This window comes from Castor canadensis, chromosome X (genome assembly GCF_047511655.1).
Source record: "Castor canadensis chromosome X, mCasCan1.hap1v2, whole genome shotgun sequence".
NCBI classification, from domain to species: domain Eukaryota; kingdom Metazoa; phylum Chordata; class Mammalia; order Rodentia; family Castoridae; genus Castor; species Castor canadensis.
In genome coordinates, this window is record NC_133405.1 from 91,470,754 (window position 1) to 91,488,275 (window position 17,522).

General features: G+C 45.6%; 1 pseudogene; it reads right to left on the reverse strand.

The window, feature by feature from the left end:
* Positions 1–17,026: 17,026 nt before the first annotated feature.
* Positions 17,027–17,095, reverse strand: LOC141420005 (small nucleolar RNA U3; annotated as a pseudogene).
* Between the last annotated feature and the right edge of the window lie 427 nt (positions 17,096–17,522).

Below are 17,522 nucleotides of genomic sequence, written 5' to 3' on the forward strand. Positions count from 1 at the left end.
GGTCAGAAAAACTGTTAACCAAGGGGGAGGGTTCCTCACCAGATCCTCCCAAACCAAAATGTAAGGAACTTGGTCTGGATGGCCTCGATTGTCTGGCTGAAAAATGACGCTTTAACCTTAGTGATCATGTCTAGGGAGAGGGAACCTTGAATGGGCCACCCGACTCCAAAGGTCGGGCCACTCTGTAGAACAAAAGGTGTCGAACTTACCTTTCTTGATGACCAGACCCGCATTTAAGGTCCTTTCTTTAACTTCTGAAAAGTGAGAAAGGATCAAAGACTTTGGGGTTGTCTGCCCCTGTCCCATTGTGGAAGGAGAATCAAACACCAGGAGAGAGAGAACAAAAAGGGTGAAGACAACAATAATTCCACACACACAAAACACTCTCCAGCACTCGCTCGGACCGGTCCTTCTCTCACACTGGTGCGCACCCCATTCAACCTCCTCACCGTCCAACTGGGATATCAGGCCAAAAGGCGTCCACTTGACGGGTGGTCGGTCAACTAGTTCAATTAGTTCTTCACCTGGCGCCAGGGTTCCTAAAATGCTTGAGCCCAAATGAGAGGAAAGCCTCTCCCAATAGGACCCTGTGGTCCTCCTTGCGAGATTCCCAGAATGAATCTCCCTGGGGATTGGCCGAATCCCCGCCGTGGCCCAAATGGAACACTCAAGTTCCTCCAAATGAGGGTCTGGGATGCCCTCCCAACGCCTAGGACTTGGGATCGCCGCTGCTTTCTCGCAGGCAGGTTCTGTCTCTCGAGAAAATGGAATCTCGGTGGGACCTCCAAATGTTAGGACCCGGAATCCTATTCCCCGAGAGACAGAGAGCCAGGCGTGAATGCAATCTACAAAGCAGAGTTTATTGGGCTGGCTAGCCAGGGTCGAGCTCCCACACGGACACGCAGGACCAGTTAGGAAAAACACGACCCTGAGCCTCTTTAGGGGAAATCTTATATAGACCGCGGTGGCGTGCATATTTTCGTTATCAACATTGGGCAAGCAGGCAGAGCACATCTTGCGCGTACCTCACATCTTGCACGTACCTCACATCTTGCACGTACCTCCCGCTCACATTCCCCACATTCTATATGCCCTAACCGAGCCCTGCCGCATTGCTTATCTTATCTACACGGGGTGTTTGGTACTGGTTTCTGCAACAAGGGGGTTGGGGCCCGCTGAGACCTCCTATTCCTTTCAAAACCATACAAAGAATTTTCTCTAACAAAAACAGAAGTTTTTACAGAAAAGAAAACGTTTCTCCTTTTCCTTCATTTCTCCCCACTTTTGTCCTGTTATACTAAATTCCTAATAAACTTTTTAATTATCATATTATTGTTGTGCTGGGGGTACATTGTGACATTTACAAAAGTTCTTACAATATATCATATTGAATTCACCCCGTCCATCATTCTTCTTTACCCCTCCTCCCCCATTCCTGGAATAGTTTCAACAGGTCTTATTTTTCCATTTTCATACATGCGTACATAGTATTTCCACCACATTCTCCCTCCTACGCCCTTTCCTTTTATCCTCGCCTCTCTCACTGGTACCAACCCTAGTAAACTTTACCATCATGTTACTATATTTTCGCATCTTGCTTGAATTATCTCTCTGGATGTAAGAACCGAGGTATACAGCAGCACTAAACTTCCTGGTAACATTTTTGGTGCTGTGTGACTGGGATCCAATTCTTCTGTTTTCACAAGAGAACTACAAAAGAAGCCTGGAAAGGTGGGATGGTTTACAACCAAAACCAAAACCTAGCATGGCTTGAGTACAACCCTCTCCCTAATAAAGCTATCAAGGACCAACTGGACAAACAACTTGTCATCTAAAATTCAGAATTGGTTTAAAAGGCAAAGAGCGACACAGAGAAAAATAGAATCTGAATGCTCCTTAGGAAAATGGCAAAACTAGGAGCACAACCAGTCTCAGCTGTCGACTCAAAAATACTTACAAAAACACCCAGACAACACCAGGCACCCTTAACAAGAACTCAAGGAGGGATCGGACTTAAAGCATTTGAGAAGAACTCATTCCCTGCTATTGTTACCAGGAAGAGACTGGCTAACCAAACGGGCGTTCAGGAGTCAAGAATTCAAATGTGGTTTCAGAAACAAAGATCTCTGTTCCTTAGCAGAGCACAAGGGAGCCCATGAATTTCTCAGTAGATGGTGCAAATGGGAGACTAGATCTGACCACTGGGCAGTAGCAAATAAACCTTCCACTCTCCCAGGGAACCTTCATCAATTTCCTTCCTCCACTTCCTTCTGTAACATCCAAACACATGTACCCGCTCCTCTTCCATCTCCTGTGTCCCTTGCTTTTTTGTGTGATCCCATCAAAGTCTGTGTCATGAAGAACCAAGTGTCATGATCACATAACCTACACAGGCTGTGCAGGGAAGAGAGAACCCTGACCCACCTCTGACTTGTATGAAACGCTCTCCAGAATTTCCAGCTCCTGGAGAGGATTTCTCAGATACTCAGGCACCAATACCAAGAAAAATGCCAAAGTCACAAAGAACACACTGACACAGGAGTCCTGCTGCTAATGGACCATTCACAGACTCATCTTGAGTACAAGGAACAACAGTCTGAGGATCCTGGTCACATGGACATATCTTACATTATGCAATGGTGGGACAAGGGCTACCAGTTCTGACTGCAGAATGGGAACCTCTCAAGGGGACACACTGAGACAGATGTGTGGCAATAGCAGGCACAGTCAGTTTGACTGCTATGTCCTCCGATCTGCCAGCCACACCAGCATTACATAGAAACCTCAAGCCTTTAGATCAACTGCTATCATTCACAGAGTCTCGGTAATGGAAGACCTTCCTCAAATCCTGCTCACAGGAAGAGGACCCTCCAGGACCCTAACAAGCCCCCTCAATGGGGAAGATTATCAGGCTCTGTTCCACACATTGCAATGTTCACCATGGCCTTAGCCATTGACTGAATACTTATTTCTGTCCCTGGGACATGGTCTTCACTTTGATGGCCAGTAACCCCGCAGTGCCCCACAATCTAGGCAATCTTGCCAAACGCATGACCTCCTCTATGGTCATTCCAGTCCATTTTCATAGCGGGGAAGTCAAAGAATAAAGGGACAGACTCATTGCATCACCTGGGGTCTGCAAGCAGATGACAGATACCTTTTAGCAGATAGCCTCTAAGGAGGCAACTGGATGCTCCAGGTCTGGACACCAAGGCTCCCATGGACTTGCCACCTTGGACCCAAACTTTATAGCATCCATCTCTCAGCTTGGTCTCCCATCCACAGAGGCCTCCCCCACAATAATCCTTAAGGCCTGGATGTTACTAACCCTTTTGCACATCCTGCCATCTCTTCAATACAACTTAAGAATGGGACATCTGGTCACCTTGCACATGAAAAGATAGACCTGATATCTCTCAGCAGACACTAATTCCTACTTTTTATTAATTAACTGTGCTGCTGGAGATCAAACCCAGGCCTCCCACATGGTAGGCAAGCACTGTACCACTGAGCTCTATCCTCAACACCTAATCCCTACCTTTTTCTCTAGGGACTTGGATGGAATCTCTTGCTACAGAAGCTCAGATTCCTTTTTCTTCCAGAGAATTCAATCCTATCCATTTCCCTCCAAAAGCATATAGACATGTGGATATAGATAAGTAGATATAGATAGACATGTAGATTTAGAGACAAGGATAGAGAGGAGTAGGCATGGGAGAAGTGGTTGTAATATAGATGCAAATGAAGATATAAATTTGCATAGAACTGTACATGTATGAACACATGAAATAAAAAACACATGGAGTTATAGACAGATATACTGTTGTAGATGAAGACGCAAATATAGATAAAGTCCTTTCACTAATATCACACTTGCTTTCATAACTAGGAGAACTCTGTCCACATGTGTAGGAAGTATGGGGAAGTGATGAGTGATGCAGGGAGTGCTTTCTCATTTTTTCCTGCCTATGAGAATCATCTGGGAGAACAATTTAAAAATAAAAGTAAGCCTGGTCTCATCACTGCCAAACAACTACATCAGAATCATTTCAAGAAGGTTTGTGCCACGAGATGTGTGTACAAGCGTGTGTGTGCACATATGCAGATGTGTTTTCCTTCCCTCAGGAATGAAAGTGGAGGTCCGGCTCATATCAGGAGCAGTAACTCCTGCTAATTTGGCAACAAATACTGATGCTGGGATACCTGGCACTTGTGCTTTAGTATACACACCCTCAAGAAGCTATTGTACATAACGCAGTCCAATGCCTGTAAGGCTGTCCACTGCACCGCTGTGTGGAGGAGAGCATTAGTGATGTCTTGGTAAAACTACATCTCTGTGTACTGACCTCGTTCCAACACCTTCACATGGAACTGACTGAAATGTGCAATCGAGTGAAAATTGACAAGATGAACCAAAAAGTCAGGTTTTTCGGTAATAAGTTTATTATACCAAGTATAATAAAAAAAAAGGGGAAGATAAGGATGATTATCTCAAAGGTTTCTTCCTGATTTTTTGAGGGGGTGGAGAGCAGTACTGGGGCTTGAACTCAGGGCTTCACACTTGCGAGACAGGCAATCTACCACTAGAGCCACACCTCCAGGCCTCCCCCGGGTTTTTAATTAACACGATTTATCATTAACTGAGAAATTATATGTCTGCATATCTATGTAAGTATGTATGAAAACCTAAAAATAAATATTATCCACAGATAATATCCAGTGATTTCATGGTGCTACTGTAATCCTCTTGCAATTTTGAATGTTTCAAATGATGGAAACAAGAAAGTACACTTCCGTGAAGGATAGGACTGTACCCTGTGAGGTGGGTGTGGAAGATAACTGGTGCCTGTGCAGAGCAAACCCCAAGCGGGTTTCCCAACAGTTTATCCTTGCCCCTGCATTGGTCTTGATTCAGCAGGACATGCTCATTTTTTGTCATCCTTTAAGTCCTACTGATTCTGTATTGAAAGAAAGGAGACTGGAGCAGGGTCATGAGAATGGCATCTTCCTGCAACATTGGTTGGATTTTGTGTGCGTGTGTGTGGCATAATTCATAAACAATGAAATTCACTTTTTAAAAACAGATCCTGTCTATTGAAATTTTAGGTTTTGTTTATCATTTTTGTTTACTTTTGCATTGATTTAGATATTTTTAACTGTTGCATTGGAAGTTACCTGTCTTTTGTACAAGTCTTCACATTTCTCCACATTCTTGCAAACACTTGTAATCTTTGGACTTTTAGATAATAGCCATTCTATCAGATTAATTTTAATTAATCTAAAAAATGTAACTTAATTAAAATAAGTTTTCTTTATTTATGATTTCTGTCAAGAACTTCCTCAAACAGACTTGCTTGTTTCATTTTACTTACTTTTGTTTTCCAGCTTCCTTGAGTTAGAGTTGAGAAAACGATTTAAATAAAATTGCATAAATATCAGGTACACAAAAAAAAAATAGAAAAAACAAAAAAAATCAGAAAAAGTTGCTGGACTCTGGTGGCTCACGCCAATAAGCCTAGTTACATGGGAGGCTGAGATTGGGGAGATCACCGTTTGGAGCCAGCCTGAAACAAAAAGTTTGTGAGACCCCATCTCAACAGAAAAATAGCTGGCCATGGTAGTTCATGCCTGTCCTTTATTTGTTTACGTGTACATTAAACAAGAGTATTTTGTCTTGGTATTTCAGACATGTATACATAATGCTTTAATCTATTTAAGCTATTACTTACTCTTTCTCTATCACCCTACTCCCCTGTGGTTCACAGCTTACGGTGCATTGTGTTATATTATCTTCTACACAGATGCAATATGTTTCAATATGTTTCACTCTCTAACATTGTCTTTCCCTTTCCAGCCTCCCCATAGTACACTTGGAGAGATGCACTAATACGATAATGTTCTCTGTCTCTATTCTCTCTCTCACTCTCTCTCTCTCTCTCTCTCTATATATATATATATATATATGTATATATAGATATGCACACACATACATGTATAGAAGAATGTGTATGTAATTATGTGTGCACTTATCTTTTAGGTCTAACTTCTACATATGAGGGAAAATATTTGACCTTTTGAACCTGGCTTACTTAGCTTAACATGTTCTCCACTTCCTTTCGTTTACCTGAAAACAACATGATTTCATTCTTCTTTATGCCTGAATGATACTCCATTGTGTGTATATACCACATACTCCATTGTGTGTATATACCACATTTTCTTAATGTATTCATCAGCTGAGGGCATCTGAGCTGTTTCCAAAACTTGGCTATTGTGAATAGTGCTGCAATAAATATGGGTGTGAGAGTGGCTCTATTGTATCCTGGCACACATGCCTTCAGGTATATGCCCAGGAGTGGTACCTATTTTCTGTGTTTTGAGGAAGTCCCATGCTGCTTTCCACAGCAGTTGTACTAATTTACATCCCCACCAACAGTGTATATACAGGTTCCTTCCTCTCACCCTTCTATCCTCACCAGAATTGATTGTTGCTTGTGCTATAGAAGATAGCCATTCTCATTGGGGTGAGGTGGAATCTCAGTGTCATTTTGTTTTGTGTTTCCTTTATGGCCAAGGATGTTGAGCATTTCTTCATGTATTTATTGGTCATTTGTACTTCTCTTGAGAACTGTCTGTTCGGTTCATTTGCCCATTTATTCAGTGAGTTGTTGATTCTTTGCAGAGTTAGTTTTCTAAGTTCCATGTATATTTTGGTTGTTAATCCCTTGTCAGATGTATAGCTGCCAAAGATTTTCTCCCATTCTGTGGGCTGTCCCTTCAGTCTGGTGACTGCTTTCTTTGCTGTGCAGAAGCTTTTTAGTTTGATGCAGTCTCATTTGTGAATCCTGTTTCTTGACTGCTGAGCTATATAGGTTCTACTCATAAAGTTATTGCCTATGCCTATATGTTCCAGTGTATTCTCTATCATTTCCTGGAAAAATTTCACAGTTTCAGATCTTATATTAAGAGTTTGGTCCACTTTGATTGATACTAGTACAAGGTGAGAGACTGGGATCTAGTTTTAATCCTCTGCAGGTAGATACCCAGTTTTCCCAACTCCATTTGTCGAGGAGGCTGTCTTTTCTACAATACATATTTTGGGCTCTTTGTCAAAAATGAAATGCCTGTAGCTGAATGGGCTTGTATTGGATTTTCTATTCTGTTCCCTTGGTCTTCCTGTCTGTTTTTGTGCCAGTACCGTGCTGTTTTTATTACTAGGGATCCACATAGGGTGAAGTATTGTGATCCCTCAAAAGCATTGCTTTGTTGGCTCAGGATTGTTTTGGCTATTCGAGGTCTTTTCTGCTTCCAAATGAACATGGGGATTGATTTTTCTATATTGGTGAAGAATGTCATTGGAATTGGTGAGGATTGCATTGAACATATAGATTGCTTTTGGTAGTATAGATATTTTTACAATATTTGTTGTGTACAAAAATGCTACTGATTTTGGCAACTGATTTTGTATCCTGATAATTTCCTGAACGTGTTTATGACAGCTAAGAGTTTTGGGGTATTGTATTTAGGGCCTTTGAGGTGTAAGATTATGTCATCTGCAAATAAGAATAATTTGGCTTCTGCCTTCCCTATTCTAATCCCTTTTATTCCTTTTACCTGTCTTCTTGCTCTGGCTCAAATTCAAGTACTATATTGAATAAGAGTGAGGAGAGTGGACACCTTTGCTTTGTTCTTGATTTTAGAGGAAATGGTTTCAATTTTTCCACATTTAGCATGATGTTGGCTATAGGTTTGTCATCTATAGCCTTTACAATATTGAGGATGTGAAGTTAGCCAGGATCAGAAAGCCAAAGGCTGTATCTTTTCTCTCAAATGTGGACTCTATAGTACCACATGTTTGTTCCCCATTTCTATGTTCCCAATACAAATATAAGCAATATTATGAAAGACAGGTCACGCTAAGGGGATATCACTAATGGGAGAGGGAGGGTAAAAATATGGAAGTTAAGAAGGTGAATATGGTTGATGTACTTCCTATACAAGAATAAATGCAGAATTTTTAAACCTGTTGAAATCACCATAAGAAGGGAACTTAGGTAGAAAGGAGAAAAATAGAAGGAATGTAACAATTCTGGTTATAATATATACATGGGAATGTCACAGTGAAACTCCCAGTATAGCTATCTTAAACAAACAAAAGTGTCTTTTTTTCTTTTTATTTGGTGGCACTGGGGCTTGAACTCAGGGTAAAAGCAGCGGAAAGATGGAGTACCTTCCGGAGCCTTATTCTACTTAGGAGCTTAGAAAATTTTCTTTCCCTGCTATTCAAAGTTGTTGGCTCTCCAACTACTGCCTCCCTGCTTGATCCTCTGTTGAAACACCTTTACCCCTGATTCTCTTTTATACTTTTTAAAGATGTTTTCTCATTGTCGCCATTAAAGGTAAATAATTATAATAAAGATAAGTATGTATCTTCAGGCCGGCCCCGGAAAAAAGCTAGACCTGGCTAGGAATGATTTTCATTTTTCCCGATTTTATGAAAGACAATTTCAATTGAGATTGCATAGTGTCTATAACAAGAATTTACAGAGAAGCCGAAATACAAATAGTTGGGAGCCACGGTAGTACCAGGGAACAGATGCATACTTGAGAATCAAAGGTGCGAGGTTTACCCAGGGAACTGCCAGAAGACCTCACCACAATCCACACCTCCGGCTGCCAGCGGCGAACAACTCAGGGGGCGAGAGAAAAAAAGAATAAAACAGAAACGCCTACTAAACTTACAATTAAAAAAAAAAAAAAAAAAAAAAGGCTCCAGCGTGTTTTTTTCAAGCACGAAGGGCGGGGGTAGGGCCGCTGCATGGGACAACACTACCACCTAGCGGCCAGGGAAACCGGGAGCCATCGCCACCGGAAGCAGCTCCATCTTTCCGCTGCTTTTACGTGCAGACCCATTGCGAGGGAAGCGGGGAACGCCAAGCTGGATGAGGGAGAGGACCACAGTATGCACTGATACCTGCCGATGTGGGTCGGGGAACAATCCCAGGCAAGGAAGCCTTTCCTCGGTCCCGCCCTCGGAACCATAGCAACAGCAGCATGAACTCGCCGGAAGCAGGCCGCGGCTCCTGACCTAGGATTGGCGGGTTCTGGGCGTGCGCGTGGGAGTCCAGTGAGGGCGCTGCCAGTCTCCCACCCGGAGTTCGCCTGCACTTTCCTTCCAATGCTGTTGCTACCTGTAAGCCAGGGGTGGGACCCGGGGCATCCAGGATCTGCCGCCACCATCCCACGATCGCGACCCGTGCCACTCCCCTTATGTAGTGCTGCGGCTCACTACAGTGTGTGGACGGCCTTGTCACGCGGCGGCGCACACACTCGCTGTCTTCCTGTCAGCCCTCACCCTTCTGATCCTGACTGCACGCTTCAGAGCCCAGGGGGCTGAGCAGCTGCCATTGGAGCCCCTCCTCCTCAGCGATGTTCTGGTCTTCCCCACCTAAGTGTCCCCGCCACGCCCCGCGGTCATGCCCTGGGCATCAGGCGAGGGCGGGCCACTCAGTGATGTCCAGCAATACACAGGCGCCCTTCCTGTATCTGACCACCTGAGCAGTGATGAGAAAACCCTTAAAGCCTTATGAATTATTTTTACCTCTGTCCGTGACCACAAGAGGATTGCTTCTGTACTACCACAATACTAGGGACCAACCCTCCTCTATTGGAATCACCTCCCTTAATGATTCCCTGAGAATGTAAGAGGTGCTTAAATTGCTTTTGCTGAAAAGCACTGACTCCTTACTTGGGCCTGATGCACGGATGACATGTGCAGGAATTTCAGGTGCTCAGGGTTCTTAAGCCAGCTGTGAGAATGAAAGCACAGACAGACTCCAACAACAGAGGTCAGAAATATTTTATTTGTAGGAAAGAGAAGATAAAGATTGCATATTGGGGAATGCTGGGGGACCCTGAAACCGGTGACCCCTTGGGTCAGGGTGGGGAGTGGGGTTTTATAGCCTTTTTTGTATTACCTGAGGATGGAGATGCCCTTCAGATGCAGACAGGTGTTCCCTAGGGAGGAGAGGTGTCTCCTTGACCATTTATCACCTTTTGGGACCCCTGCAGTCTGTCCTTCAATCCCCCCCTTCTCAATGGTCACCCTAATTGCTCTTAGGGATAGGGAGGAGGAAGTCTATTCAGTAACTGCTTCCTGCTGATAGGGGGCGATGAAGGGGCCGCAGCATCAGGGCTGACCATAAGAGGGGTTGTCAAGGGGACTGAGGTAGTAGGTCGTTTTCATCTCCATCAGAGGCATTTGTAGTTTGATGGATTCTAGGTAAGGAGAAACAAACTTGACAGGTAAGTTTAAAATGCAGGGCCCAAACATAAGAGAAGGTTCCTACCCTTTCTAGGGCCCAGAAAGGGTAGGAACCAAGTCCTGGAGGGGAGCCAGGATTTTATTTGGTCCCATACCTGAATAGAAACCTGAGTTTCAAGAGATTGTTCCGGGAGCCACTTAGCCTGATGGAGAATGTAGTCTGCACATTCCTCTACAATGCCTGAAGTGTTTATATGTGTGCAGCAGGAGGTTTTGGCGATGGCACATACCCCTCCTTGTTTAGCCAAAAGAAAATCTAGGGCCAGGCGGTGGTCCATGACCATACGGGCAAGGGATGACAAAGACCTTTGCATGTCCTTAATAGCAAGGCCTACCTGGTCTGAGGTGTCCTCTACCACTTTGGTTAGGTTTTTTGCAGTTACATGATTGGCAATCACCCCACAGCTGATTCCAGCTAGGGCTGCAATCAATGCTGTTATCCCTAAAACTATTAGGAGCATGTTTAATGGGACAGCCTGTTGTAGTTAGCATTCCCCTTTCCTTCCAGATGGCTGCATGAGCATGCAGGATCAGGAAGGCATACTTAGAATCTGTATAGATGTTTACTCTCTGTTCTTTTGACAGTTTTAGGGCTTCTGTTGGGGCCACTAATTCTGCCAATTGAGCACTTGTATTAGGAGGAAGAGGACCTGATTTGAGGATGCCAAATTCTGTCACAACTGCAACCCTGCATGTCTGACACCATTTTTGACAAAGGAACTGCCATCAGTGTATAATTCTAGATCTGGGTTTTTTAAGGGCCGATCAGTTAAGTGAGGTCGGGCAGCATAATTTTCCATAAGTACCTCCTCACACGAGTGCTCAGGACTTCCCTCCGCTCTGGTAGAAGGGATGCAGGATTTAGGCTCTGACAGGTCCTTAAGTTATTTCGGTTCCTCCCAGAAGCTGGGCCTGGTATTTTAGGAGACGGCTGCCAGCCAAAGTTCTCCTTTTGAGTTTAAAATTACCCCTAGGTCATGTGGGGTTTATTTTGAGTTTAAAATTACCCCTAGGTCGTGTGGGGTATAAACCGTTAGGGGGCGGTTTAGGATAAGTTTCTGAGCTTCAAGCACTAGAAGGCTTACTGCAGCCATTGCTCTAAGGCATCCTGGCCATCCCTTGGCTACCTGATCTAACTCTTTGCTTAAGTAACTTACTGGCTGGGGAGTGATGCCCCAGAGCTGAGTCACCACGCCCAAGGCCAGTCCTCCCTTTTCATAGACATATAATTGAAACTTGTCTTGTACTGGGAGACCCAGGGCGGGAGCTGTGATAAGAGCCTTTTTTAACTGGTGGAATGCATTTTCTGATTTGTCATCCCACTCAATAAAGGGCTGGGTATCCTTCTGTGCTTCCTTAAGGATTTGATATTAAGGGCCTGGCTAGGTCTGCATATCCCAGGATCCAAATTCTACAGTATCCTGTGACCCCCCCACCCCCAAAAGGCCTTCAATTGCTTTAGCATTTTAGGTAGAGGAAACGTCAGGATTGAACAGATTCTAACTTCTCCTAGAGACTCATTTCTTTCTCCAGGACAAGACCTAAGTATGTAACCCTAGACTGACACAATTGGGCTTTTTCTTTAGAGATTTTATAACCTCTATCTGTTAAGAAGAAGTTTAGTAAGGACTCAGTGGCTCATGAAATGACAGGCCTAGTGGGTCCACACAGCAGGAGGTCATCTATATATTGTAGTGGAGTAGCTTGTGGATATTGCCATTCTGCCAAGTCTTGGGTTAGAGCTAACCCAAAGAGGTGGGGGCTGTCTCTGAATCCCTGGGGGAGGACAGTCCAAGTGACCTGTCCAGACTTTCTTGTGGGGTCCTCAAAGGCAAAGATAGGTTGACTTTTAGGGTGTAAGGGAATGCAAAAGAAGGTATCCTTTAAATCCAGGACGAGGAGTAAGCAGTACCTTGGAGGTATTTGGGCTGAAAGCATATAGGGATTTGGAACTACAGGGTGGAGAGGCACTACTGCTTCGTTGATCAGTCGGAGATCCTGGACTAGCCTCCATTTGTTAGGTCCCTTCTTGACACCGAGAATAGGAGTATTATATGGGCTGGAGCATTCTATTAGCAGTCCCTGTCTCTTTAAATCTTTGATGATAGGAATTAGCCCCTTCTTAACTTCTAGCTTTAAAGGATATTGTTTTTGTTTGTTTGTTTGTTTGTTTTGGTTTTGGCAGTGCTGGGGTTTGAACTCAGGGCCTCACCCTTGCTAGGCAGGCACTCTACCACTTGAGCCACTTCACCAGCCCTAAGGATATTGTTTTTGGTGGGGAAACCAGGAGGGGTCCTTGAGATGAATTAGGACTGGGACATCTGTTCATGTCCATCCCACGGTGTGTCCAGAACTCCCCAATCCTAGGTCAGGAGCCATGGCCTGCTTCCAGCAAGGCCAGGACTTCCTGCTGCTTTTGCTGCTATGGTTCCGAGGCGGGGACAGAGGAAAGGCGTCTTGCCGGGGATTGTTCCGCGACCCACATCGGCAGGTATTAGTGCATATTGTGGTCCTCTCCTTCATCCAGCTTGGCGTTCCCAGCTTCCATCTGGAGGGGTCTGCACGTAAAAGCAGCAGAAAAATGGAGTTTATTTCGGCGGCCATGACTCCCGGTTTCGCTGGCCGCTAGGTGGCAGTGTTGTTCAACGCAGCAGCCCTGCCCCCGCCCTGCGTGCTTGAAAAAAACGCCCTGGAGCCTTTTTCTACTTAGGAGCTTAGAAAAATTTCTTTTCCCGCTATTCAAAGTTGGTGGCTCTCCAACTACTGCCTCCCAGCTTGATCCTCTGTTGAAACACCTTTACCCCTGATTCTCTTTTATACTTTTTAAAGATGTTTTCTCATTGTGGCCATTAAGGGTAAATAATTATAATAAAGATAAGTATGTACCTTTAGGCCAGCCCCGGAAAAAAGCCAGACCGGGCTGGAAATGATTTTCATTTTTCCCTATTTTATTAAAGACAATTTCAATTCAGATTACATAGTGTCTATAACAAGAATTTACAGAGAAGCCGAAATACAAATAGTTGGGAGCCACGGTAGTACCAGGGAACAGATGCATACTTGAAAATCAAAGGTGGGAGGTTTACCCAGGGAACTGCCAGAAGACCTCACCACAATCCACACCTCCGGCTGCCAGCGGCGGACAACGTAGGGGGTGGGGGCGGGGGAGAAAAAAAGAAAACAAAACAGAAAAAAACTATTAAATTTACAATTTAAAAAAAAAAGGCTCCAGCGTATTTTTTTCAAGCACGAAGGGCGGGGGCAGGGCCGCTGGATGGAACAACACTACCACCTAGCGGCCAGCGAAACCGGGAGCCATCGCCACCGGAAGCAGCTCCATCGTTCCGCTGCTTTTACGTGCAGACCCCTCGAGAGGGAAGCGGGGAACGCCAAGCTGGATGAGGGAGAAGACCACAGTATGCACTGATACCTGCCGATGTGGGTCGGGGAACAATCCCAGGCAAGGAAGCCTTTCCTCGGTCCCGCCCTCGGAACCATAGCAACAGCAGCATGAACTCGCCGGAAGCAGGCCGCGGCTCCTGACCTAGGATTGGCGGGTTCTGGGCGTGCGCGTGGGAGTCCAGTGAGGGCGCTGCCAGTCTCCCACTCGGAGTTCGCCTGCACTTTCCTTCCAATGCTGTTGCTACCTGTAAGCCAGGGGTGGGACCCGGGGTATCCAGGATCTGCCGCCACCATCCCACGATCGCGACCCGTGCCACTCCCCTTATGTAGTGCTGCGGCTCACTACAGTGTGTGGACGGCCTTGTCACGCGGCGGCGCACACACTCGCTGTCTTCCTGTCAGCCCTCACCCTTCTGATCCTGACTGCACGCTTCAGAGCCCACGGGGCTGAGCAGCAGCCATTGGAACCTCTCCTCAGCGATGTTCTGGTCTTCCCCACCTAAGTGTCCCCACCACGCCCCGCGGTCATGCCCTGGGCATCAGGCGAGGGCTGGCCACTCAGTGATGTCCAGCTATACACAGGCGCCCTTCCTGTATCTGACCACCTGAGCAGTGATGAGAAAACCCTTAAAGCCTTATGAATTATTTTTAACCTCTGTCTGTGACCACAAGAGGATTGCTTCTGTACTACCACAATACTAGCGACCAACCCCCCTCTATTGGAATCACCTCCCTTAATGATTCCCTAAGAATGTAAGAGGTGCTTAAATTGCTTTTGCTGAAAAGCACTGACTCCTTACTTGGGCCTCTATAGTAACTAAAAGCAGGAGAAAAGCTTGGCGTCTCCGCCTTCATTTTGTACCTGTTGTCCTTTGCTCTCAGCCATTCTCTCCCACAGCCACCTTGGAATCAAAGAAGGCCAGGAATGACAGATACCATCTTTACTGACAAGGAACTGAAACTTTCCCTAAGGAACAGCGGAGCCTTGCAGGACAGCCCACCCCTCCAAATGAGGACAATAACCTATAATATAATGAGGCTGCACTCTGGAGCAGGAGTAATCACCTCATGGGAACCAGATTGCTCCCCTCAAGGGATGACTGTGATAAAAACTTCTCTGGAACCCTCAAATTGAGATAATGGTCAATCAGAACACCCCTGTGACTGGGACTGTTTATGCATGCCTTTTGTCCCCTGCCCCTAATTCTTTGTCTATTTAAGGCTAAAGCTCATTTCTGTACCCCAAAGATGGCTGAAGATGGGCTGAGTGCTTACTTTGCCTTTTCCCGCAGCATGTCCCGAGCCGTGTAATAACAAATCTCCTTTATCTGCCCTTCACCATGCCTCTTTATTTGGTGTATAGGGGCAAGTGGCTGGACCTGACATCTGGAAGCCAAGCAGTTTGGGTGTTGGGTCCAAAACTTGTTTTCAAGAAGACAGAAGCACTCAGGTGGGAATTCCCAAGCCCAATCTGCCTGTGACCAGCCCTGCCATTCTCTGCACCCCTCTGCATACAACACTCCTAACTGAAGCCAGCCCCCACCTCTGCTCAGGATCCCAGGCCTCCCCCCTTCTCAGCACTTTGCTCTTGCAACCGATCACTCCTCTCTCCTGAACCATCAACTGCTCCCTCTGTATTGCAGAAATCCACAAAGGAAGGGGAGGGGGAGGGGCTCACCCTCTTCCCACAGGTCCTTTAGCAGCTACTGGCACATTATTTGCTAACCTTAATACAAAACTGTTGCAACTCCTGAGACACTTTGCACCTCAACTTTTTTTTTTTCTTTTTCGGGCAGATTTACTAGGCAGGCACTTGAACACTTGAGCCACTCCACCAGCCCCCTCAACTCCTCAACTTCCTTCTGTCCCTGTCACCTCAATGAAATGGGTCTTGTCAAGGCCACCAGTAATAACCATGATACCTAACCCTTTTAGTCAAGGTCTTCAGCATCTTAGGCATATTTAACCATTCAATATTCTCTTTCTCTCCCCCTCTCTCCCTCCTCCCTCCCTTTCCGATGTGCAGATAGCATGACAAGTCTTGGATCAACATGAAACAAAACCAAAAGAAGTGATCCACTGCCATCACATGGGGTGGAAGGTCCTCAAAGGCACTGGTGGGCAGAGTCACACATCTCTGATGAGGAAGGGGTGTCAGAGTAAGAATTTTACTTAGGGGTTTTACCCCATACACCACAGTTCACTTAACAGAATGACCCAGAAGCCTCTTTGGGCACAGAGCTGGCTGGAGTTTACAAATTTCCACTTATGGAGCCGATGTTGGCTCCTACTGTGTTGTGGGTGAGACCCCGGGAACTGCTTTCTCTGAGGGAGAAATGTGGAAAGCAGCCGAGTCAAGAGCCAGGGGTGCTTCCATCAAGGAAGCCTAACCCAGCTAGGGGCTGGCCAGGTGACCCTGTAGCTGTGGCTGAGGAGTGGACAGTCATGGGCAGGGGCAGACTGGAGAGACCCAGGATGAGACCCAATTCAGAGGGTTCTGCAGGTGCCAGCGCAGGTGAGCTGAGGCTGAGTCAGTCAGGGAGCAAAAGATGAGAGACACAAAAATGTAAGTGACAGGGGCAGGCAGGTCAGCATGACAAGCAGGACCCCCCCCCTTCTTGCATCACCACAGACACTCTAAAGCCATACAGGACCCTAGCCCACCTTGAAAAGCAGTAGGCAGTGACAGTGAAATGCCGAGTGATTGAGAATTTTCACACAAATGGATTGAGTGAGTGCTTATTTAACTGGACCTTCCCACAGTAGCAACAGATGGCACCTACCAAATCAAACATTAATTCAGTGTTTACCTCCTCCCTCATTTTCCAGGACAGAGGGTAGATACTCAGGATGAAGATCAGATCAGTCAGAGAGACCAAATGAACCCATGTGCCTGAGTGGTCTGAGGACCAGGAATGGATTTGTGGTCTCTGCACCCCTTCTGCCCACTGTTCTACCAGTCCACCCAAATGGGGGAGTGGGGCATCCTTGCCTCTTCTCCTTTGGCCCCCATTAATAGATCCACAAAACAGCACAGAGAGAGGAGAGGACCAGAAGACAGACACACGGAGTGGAGTAACAGATGAGAGTTGTCACCGAGGTGACAGAGCTTCCTCAAGGCTTGTCACTGTCCTCCACAAGTGATGCTAGGCTCCACTGACCTTTACCAACACAGACCCACTTGCTAGGGGCTGAGTCCTGGGATCTGGACTCAGAAAATTCTTCCAGAGTCAGAAAAGGACTCCTGGAGGAAACACAGAAAGTCAATATTCCCTACGAAAAGAAGTACTTTTTAAAAAACAAAACTATTATTATTTGTTTTAAAGGTAAATAACATACTATAGAAATGATCCCTGAAAGTATAGTCTTGGTGGGAATGTAGACTAGTACAACCACTCTGGAAAAAAATTTGGAGGCTACTTAAAAAGCTGGACATCGATCTACCATTTGATCCAGCAATACCACTCTTGGGGATATACCCAAAAGACTGTTACTCCAGAGGCACCTGCACATCCATGTTTATTGCGGCACTATTCACAATAGCCAAGTTATGGAAACAGCCAAGATGCCCCAGCACTGACGAATGGATTAAGAAAATGTGGTATCTATACACAATGGAATTTTATGCAGCCATGAAGAAGAACGAAATGTTATCATTCGCTGGTAAATGGATGGAATTGGAGAACATCATTCTGAGTGAGGTTAGCCTGGCTCAAAAGACCAAAAATCGTATGTTCTCCTCATATGTGGACATTAGATCAAGGGCAAACACAACAAGGGGATTGGACTATGAGCA